General features: G+C 61.8%; 1 protein-coding gene across 1 annotated transcript in view; it reads left to right on the forward strand.

The window, feature by feature from the left end:
- The window catches only part of BAIAP2 (BAR/IMD domain containing adaptor protein 2), a 140,662-nt gene that overhangs the window by 122,968 nt on the left and 10,402 nt on the right, over positions 1–7,292 (forward strand). The window lies entirely within an intron of this gene.

The following is a 7,292-nucleotide window of genomic DNA, read 5'->3' on the forward strand; positions in this document are numbered from 1 at the left end:
ACTGGTGTGGCAGGCACTGACAGGGGTCACTGGTCCATGGGGATGCTGATGTGTGTGGCTGGGATGGGGCAAGGATGGCTCGGCGCTGCCCGGCTCCCCTTGCGTGCCGGGACAATGTGTTTCCAATCGCTGTGTCCCCGGCCCCGCTGTGATCCAAACCACCTGCGGCCGCTCGCCTGCAACCCATCAGCTACTGGATAAACGGATCAGAGGCGGCCCCACGCCACGAGCGGGGCCACCGAAACAGCAGCACCGATGGGGCAAACCAGGGGCTGGTGCTGCCTGCAACCCCCTGGGCTGAGTGGGCTCCATCCTGCCCCCAACAGCACCACTGGCACATGTAACCCCTCCAAGAGAAGCCTCTTCCTCCAGTGGCACCCGCGGTGCTCAGTGGCACGTACCCATCCACTGCTGTCACCTCGCTGTGCCATGGCACAGCCACGCTTCACAGACCAGCATCACAGGGAGGTGACAGCAGGCGAGGGGTCCTGGAGAAACAGGACCCCCCCAGCAGCGCCCAGAGGTGGGTGCAGCTCAGTATCCCCATGGGAGCCCACACCCCGCTCCCCGATGACAGATCCCTGGCAGAGCCCGGGGACAACCCGGCAAGTGTTTAAAAACATAAATTAAAACAAATTGCGGTTTTATACTGCAAATAAGGGCAGTTTTATCGGTTTTATTGCATAACAACCATTAATGAAGTGCAGTTTCAGGCATCTTAATTGCTCAGAGACTAAAGTTCAGCCCCTACCTCTGGTGCGGGCTGGGATTCCCATGCGTCAGGAGAGAACCTGGTGGATGGGAAATGGAAATCAATGTATGGCCGTTATCAGGGCCATGGGACCCGAGTCACCCGCCGGATCGACCCAGGTGGGGATTCAACAGCTCACACCCTGCTGGGGGCACACAAGGGGCTGTGGTGGCTCCCCGGCTGCCCCCCGAATGTCCCGGCACATGAGCCATGGGGCGTCCATGGGGCTCCGCAGCCGGTGCTCGCCGTAGGGCGGGTTTTGGGGGTCGGTGACCCCAGGCTGCGGGGAAAGCAGACCCACATGGGGCTGCACGGGACCCCAACACCCCCCGCTGCGGCACAACCCCCGCGGGGCCGTGGGGCGCGCGCAGCCCCACGGTACCGGGGATTCACCGGGGGGGGGTGTCACGCACCATGCGGCCCCTCCCGCCCCTGCACGCGCTGCCCGCCCGCACGTACCGTGTGCACGGAGCCGCGCCGAGCTCTACCGGGCAGCCCGCGCCCGCCCGCACCGAGCTACGGGACCAAGCCCCGCCCCCGAGTGGGCGGGACTACGCCGTGGGAACGCCTCGCCCCTGTTCGCATGAATGGGCGCGCCCCGCCCACCGCCTTATAAGGAACCAGGAGCGGCTCTGACGCCTGCGTGCCCCCATCCTCCCCCCATCCTCCTGCACCGGTACCGTGCCCCCCATCCTCCTGCACCGGTACCGTGTCCCCCTCCTCCTGCACCGGTACCGTGCCCCCCATCCTCCTGCCCCGGCAGGTCTGGGAGGCCATGGGGAGGAGCGTCCCCAGCACCAGCCCTGTCCCTTGGGTTCCACCCTGGTTGGGTTGTGGGCCAGGGCTGGTGCTGAGCCGGCACAGCAGCAGAGGTGACATGAGGGCTATGCCGTGTGCCAGCCTGCGTGCTGGGCCCTGGCTATGCCTAGGAACCATTGGCAATGAGAAATGTGCTTCCTGCCCAGCCGCAGCACCAGGCTGGCCTCTACTCATGCCATAGGGTTGCCCACTGCCAGACCACGCAGCCAGGCTGGTGTGTTCAGTTGTGAGTGAAGCACGGCTGCTTGAGATGAGCCCTTTGCTGGACAGGTGAAGGTCACGACTGGTTTTGCCATCACAGTCAGCTCCCAGCTCCTGTGTTTGATGGTTCTAAACCCCACTGGTGCTCCAGGATGCTCTCCATCATGGCAGGGCTCAGCCTTGGGCTGCCATTCCCATTCAGGAGCCATGGCGGTGGTTGGTGATGGGCGCATCAAGGGGTGTTACCTCCATTTCCTGGTTTTGCTGGATACTGGCTGCGCTTCTCAACCCCTTCCCTGTGTCCTGCCACCACTAGTCCATGGTTACACCAGCATGGCCGCAGGAGGAGCCATCCATCCGTCCGTCCATCCAGGCCTGCCTCTGATGCTACCAAATGCCTGTGATGCTGCCCAAACCACAGGCAGCAGTACCAGGCAGCAGCCAGGCAGGGGTCAGCCCCAGTGTCACCGGTGAAGGCAGGGATGCCAGTGCACCTCAGGCCGGCACCGCGGTGCTCTCCGGCAGGCAGGGAAGCGCTGGAGCATCTCCCCTGGCTCGGGGAGAGAACAAAGGAGGGCATCTGCGGCAGAGGGAGTGCCGGATGCGCTGCAGCGCGGCTAATCCGCCCCACGGCCTCCCCGGGGCCCGGAGCGCCCCGCTGCCCGGCATGGCCCTCCCGCATGGCCCCGGGCACCGGCAGCACCACAGGGCCACAGGGGTCGGTGCAGAGCCAGGGGAGGGAGCCTGGTCCCACCGCGGCCCTCACAGCGTGTCCCTTTCCATCCCGCCGCGCGCACCGGTATCACACTGGTGTCCACCACGGCTAATGCCGCGCCATAAAGGAAACCGTCTCCCGTTAACGACTTTTGTCACCAAAGTCATTAACATAATAGGACTTGCACCTCACAATTGAATATTAACGCTCCACCCGGCTGCGGAGTGAGACGGATAATTGCTCTAATACATTTTCCAGTAGGATTTTCGCGGCGCAGCAGCAATTGCATTAGCAAAACCTGATTATTACCAGGGCCGATACAATGGGACGGGCAGTGGGAGGGAAGTTCCTGCCGTTTTCCTTGGGACCCCCAAGGAAAAGCAGCCCCGTGCCCCCTGCACGCAGAAGCCTCCCCAGGCCCCAGGGCAGGGCATGATGGAGGTGCCGGCAGCGCTGAGCTGCCTCTTCCCTCCCTTGGTGCCTGCAAACCCGACCCTTGGTCGCCAGCAGCCTTGCACCACGCAGCAAACCTGCAGCCAGCTGGAAACCCGCCTGTCCGAGCGCCAGGAGGCTCAGCCGCCCGCATTGCGCCACGCTGTGCCGTGCCGTGCCATGCTGTGCCATGCTGTGCCAGTCCACGCCATGCCATGCCGTGCCATGCTGTCCTGTGCCATACCATGCCATTCTGGGCCATGCAATGCTGCAGAGCCCGGGTGGGCCACGCAGGAGCAGCAGCAGGGTTGCGAGGAACCCTCCAGGCTTCCTTCCAAGGGGGACCAGCAGCTCCCAGGAGAATGAAGCAAGGGAAGAGGCTCCAGGCAAGGCAGGCAGGGAGCCGGGGACCCGGTCAGTGCCAGCACACAGGCTGCAGCCTCCTTGCTGCACCTCTAAACATGCCCAGGCCAGAGGAAGCCCCTGCCCTGCACCCCTTCCCCAAGGGTGCTGAGGGCGCCCTGCAATGGCACGGCCCCAGCCTGGCTCCTGCCACGCTCCCCATGGCCCCTGTGCGTGCAGGGGCACAGGGCTGGGAGCCTGCAGCGGCTCCGGGCCCCCGGGGTGCTGCGGCAGGGCGGGAGCACCGGGGTGGGACAAAGCCCATTGTCCCCGGTACAAAGGTGGCCACGGGGCCACGTGGGGTTGGGGGAGCATCAATTACCCGGCTTTAATTGCACTCGGTTGGACTCGCTTCAGTGAGCGACTCCCCTTGGGGAGCCCATGCTGAGGGGGGGGTGCCCATGGGGGGGAATTGTACCCACAGTGGGGGTGTCTGGTGACCCCCTGTGGGGCTGCCCATAGGGAACCTGCCCATGCAGAGGGCTGCTGATGGGGAGGAATTACCCATGGGTGGCTGCTCGCTCCGCCCAGGGATGGAGGCTTGGGCCTCCCAGTGCTCCCAACCCAGTACTGGGGAGCTTTCCCAGCCCTTTCCCACCCCCCCGGTGCTCCCGAGGGCAGGAAGAGCCTCGCAGCCGCTGGGTTTTGCTGATTTGGGTTTTTTTTTTGCAGGTCTTTTCTTGCAGAAACCCTTCCCCAGCGCTCCCTGAGCACCGGGGAGCAAATAATGCACCGGCGCCAACCCACAGAGCTGCTGGAGCCCAGCACACGTTATCCTGACACCGGGATCCACACCAGCGCTGGGATCTGCACCGTGCTCCCATTCAGCAGCGATTCCATGCGCTGGGTTCATCTATAATGTTATTTAGCAAAGGCCGGAGCCCTTTCCAGATGGAGAGGGATCCGAGGGGGATGCCTCGGCACAGTTCCCAATGCACGGTGTGCACACCCGAGCAAGGATGCTGCAGGGGGGGTCGGGATGCAGCCAGCCCTGCTGTGTGCCGCAGGCTTCCCCCTGATGCAGGCCCAGAGCTCATCCCTTGGGGCAAATAATCGAGGAAGAAAAAGAGCTTCTTGGGGGCAGCAAAAAGGGAGGGAGGTCCCAGCACAAACCCCCCCCAACCCCAGCAGCCCAGCTCCTGCCCTGCTCCTCACCCGGGTGGAAGCGAGATCCCTCCGGCACAGCGGTCCTGGCCCCATGCCGCGCTGCAGGCACCGCACCACGGCCTTCATCACGCAGCCATGGAGGAGGCTGGGTGCTGGTGCGATCCGTGTCCTTCTACTCCCGCGTTCCTGGGCTCCCTGCTGCGGCTGCACATCCCGTGCACCAGCGCCATGTCCCCGGCTGCTTGTCCTTGCGCCCGTCCCCGTGCATCCCGGTGTGCGCGGGTCCGTGCGTGCCGTGCCGGAGGGTCCCCACGGGCTGTGCTGCGTTCCCCGGACGCTCACCCTCCTAACTCGATTGCCGTCCCGGTGTAATGAATAGCTCCCATGTAATTGAATCACTTTTACACGTTATTTGGATTTATTTCAGCATTTTCAATCAATTACAGCCTTTTATCAAAAAGAAAACCCCAACACCACACACGGGGCCCCAGTGGGGACTCGGTACCGGCCCCAGCCTCCCCCTGCCCCTCTGCTCCCTGCCCTCCCCACTGCATGGCCCCCCGTACTGCACTGCATGGACCCCAATATTGCACAGCCCCCTAACACTGAATCCCCCCACCTTGCACTACATGGCCCCCCATCATCTCACTCTCCCTTCCCACATTGCACAGCCCCCCCAACATTGCATCCCCCCCATTATACAGCCCTTTAACAATGCAGCCCCCAGTGCACAACCCCCTAACATTGCACTGCCCCATCTTGCACTGCACGACCCCAACATCACATTTCTTCCCCCCCACACTGCAGAGCCCCCTAACATTGCACACTCCCCTCCTGAACCACACATCCCCTCATCATCACCCACCAACACACACTGCACAGACCCCTAACACCGCATGGTCCCCCAACACCTCACCCTCCTTTTCCACGTTGCACATCCCCTAACATTGCACCCCCTATTATACAGCCCCATAACCTTGCACCCCCTCACACCACACGGCCCCTAACATTGTACTGCCCCCCATAATACAGTCCTCTAACCACAGCTCTCCCATTGCGCGGCTCCCCAACATTGCACCTCCTCATTGCACAGCCCCATAACATTGCATCCCCATTCTACAGCCCCATAACATTGCACCCGCCTATTGCACAGCCCCATAACTTTGCATCCCCATTCTACAGCCCCATAACATTGCACCCGCCTATTGCACAGCCTCATAACATTGCACCCGCCTATTGCAAACCCCATAACATTGCATCCCCTTATTGCACAGCCCCATTACATGGCACCCCCCATTCTACAGCCCGCTAACCGCAGCCATCCCATTGCACACCCCCACTTGCACCGCACACCCCATTACACAGCCGCTCCCACTGCAGCCCCACTGCACCCCATTGCACCCCCACTGAACCGCATTGCACCCCCACTGCAGCCCCACTGCACCCCACTGCAGCCCCATTGCACCGCATTGCACCCCCACTGCAGCCCCATTGCACCCCACTGCAGCCCCATTGCACCCCCACTGCAGCCCCATTGCAGCCCCATTGCACCCCACTGCAGCCCCACTGCACCCCACTGCAGCCCCACTGCACCCCACTGCAGCCCCACTGCACCCCACACCTCACCGGGTCCCGCTCCGCTCCCGCCGCTTTGATCCCGGGCTCGGCCGCGCTGCCGGGTCCGCCCGGGGAGGGGGAGGGGTGTGGGGGGGTGGGGGTGTGGGGGGGGGGGTGGTGCCGAGAGAGGGAGGCCTCGAAACCGACTCCAATTCCCCGCGCTCCCTCCCGCGGCGGGGGAGCCTTGAAACCGCGCTCGGGGCGCGTCATCGCCCCTCACCAATCAGCGCCTTGTTTACACTGCATGATTGGCAGCGGGCTGGCGCGCTGCCAGCCAATCAGCGCGCGGGGGCGGGGCGCTGGAACGCAACCGAAGGCGCGCTGCAACCCCCCCCCCGCTGCAATGTGTGTGTGTGGCGGGAGCGCGCGTGGGGCACGCGCTTATTAGCATGCGGGGCGCGCCGCCCGGCGGAGTGCGCGGCGTGAGCGGGGAGGCGCGGCGGGGCCCCCCCCCCCCCTTCATCACCACCCCCCTTAACCCCCCCCCCCCAACCAACCACCCCCCCCACACACCCCCCCCCCCCCCCCCCCCCCCCGGTTCCCTTCGCTGCAGCAGCAGCCGGTGCATGGGCAGTGCACGGGCACCGGCAGGAGCACGCTGCGCGCCCCGCCACGGCCGCCCCGCCGGTAAGTGACTGCGATCGGGGGCGCGGGCGGCGGCGTTCGGGGGTTGTTTTAATTTTTTGGCGCTTCCCTTTCGGCGTTTTTCGTGTTTTCCACCTTTATTTTTGGGTTGGTTTTTTTGTTTTTTTGTGTTTTTTTTTTTTTTTCCCCTTCGTTTCTTTTTTTAATCAAAGCATTTTTCGCTTTTTTAAAAAACATTCCCCCCCCCCCCGTTTGTTTGGTTTTTTTTTTCCTTTTATTTGCGCATTATTTCATTTTGGTTTTAACGTTTTCTCTTACCCAAATATTTTCAGCCGTCAAAAACATCGCCTTTAAAAACGTCGCCGTTAAAAATGATCGCCTTAAACCGCCGTGTTACAAATCTCCGCCTTAAAATTGGATGCGCGAAAAAAAAACCCAGCGTTTTTCGCGGCGAACCCTTTTTGCGTTATTATTATTATTATTGGTGGTGGTGGTAGTTGTTATTTTCTCGCGTTCGGCGCCTTCGCTCCCATTTATTCCGCATTAATTATTTTTTGCTCTATTTTCTTTTTTACTTTAAAAAAAAATCTTTTTTTTTTTGCATCGTTTTTCTTCAATTTTAATTAATTAATTAATTTTAAAAAAGAACAACAACCCGATTGA

Source organism: Pezoporus wallicus, unplaced genomic scaffold (genome assembly GCF_028554395.1).
Source record: "Pezoporus wallicus isolate ANWC-B61680 ecotype Strahan unplaced genomic scaffold, APGP_CSIRO_Pwel_v1 contig_11546, whole genome shotgun sequence".
Taxonomy (NCBI): Eukaryota; Metazoa; Chordata; class Aves; order Psittaciformes; family Psittacidae; genus Pezoporus; species Pezoporus wallicus.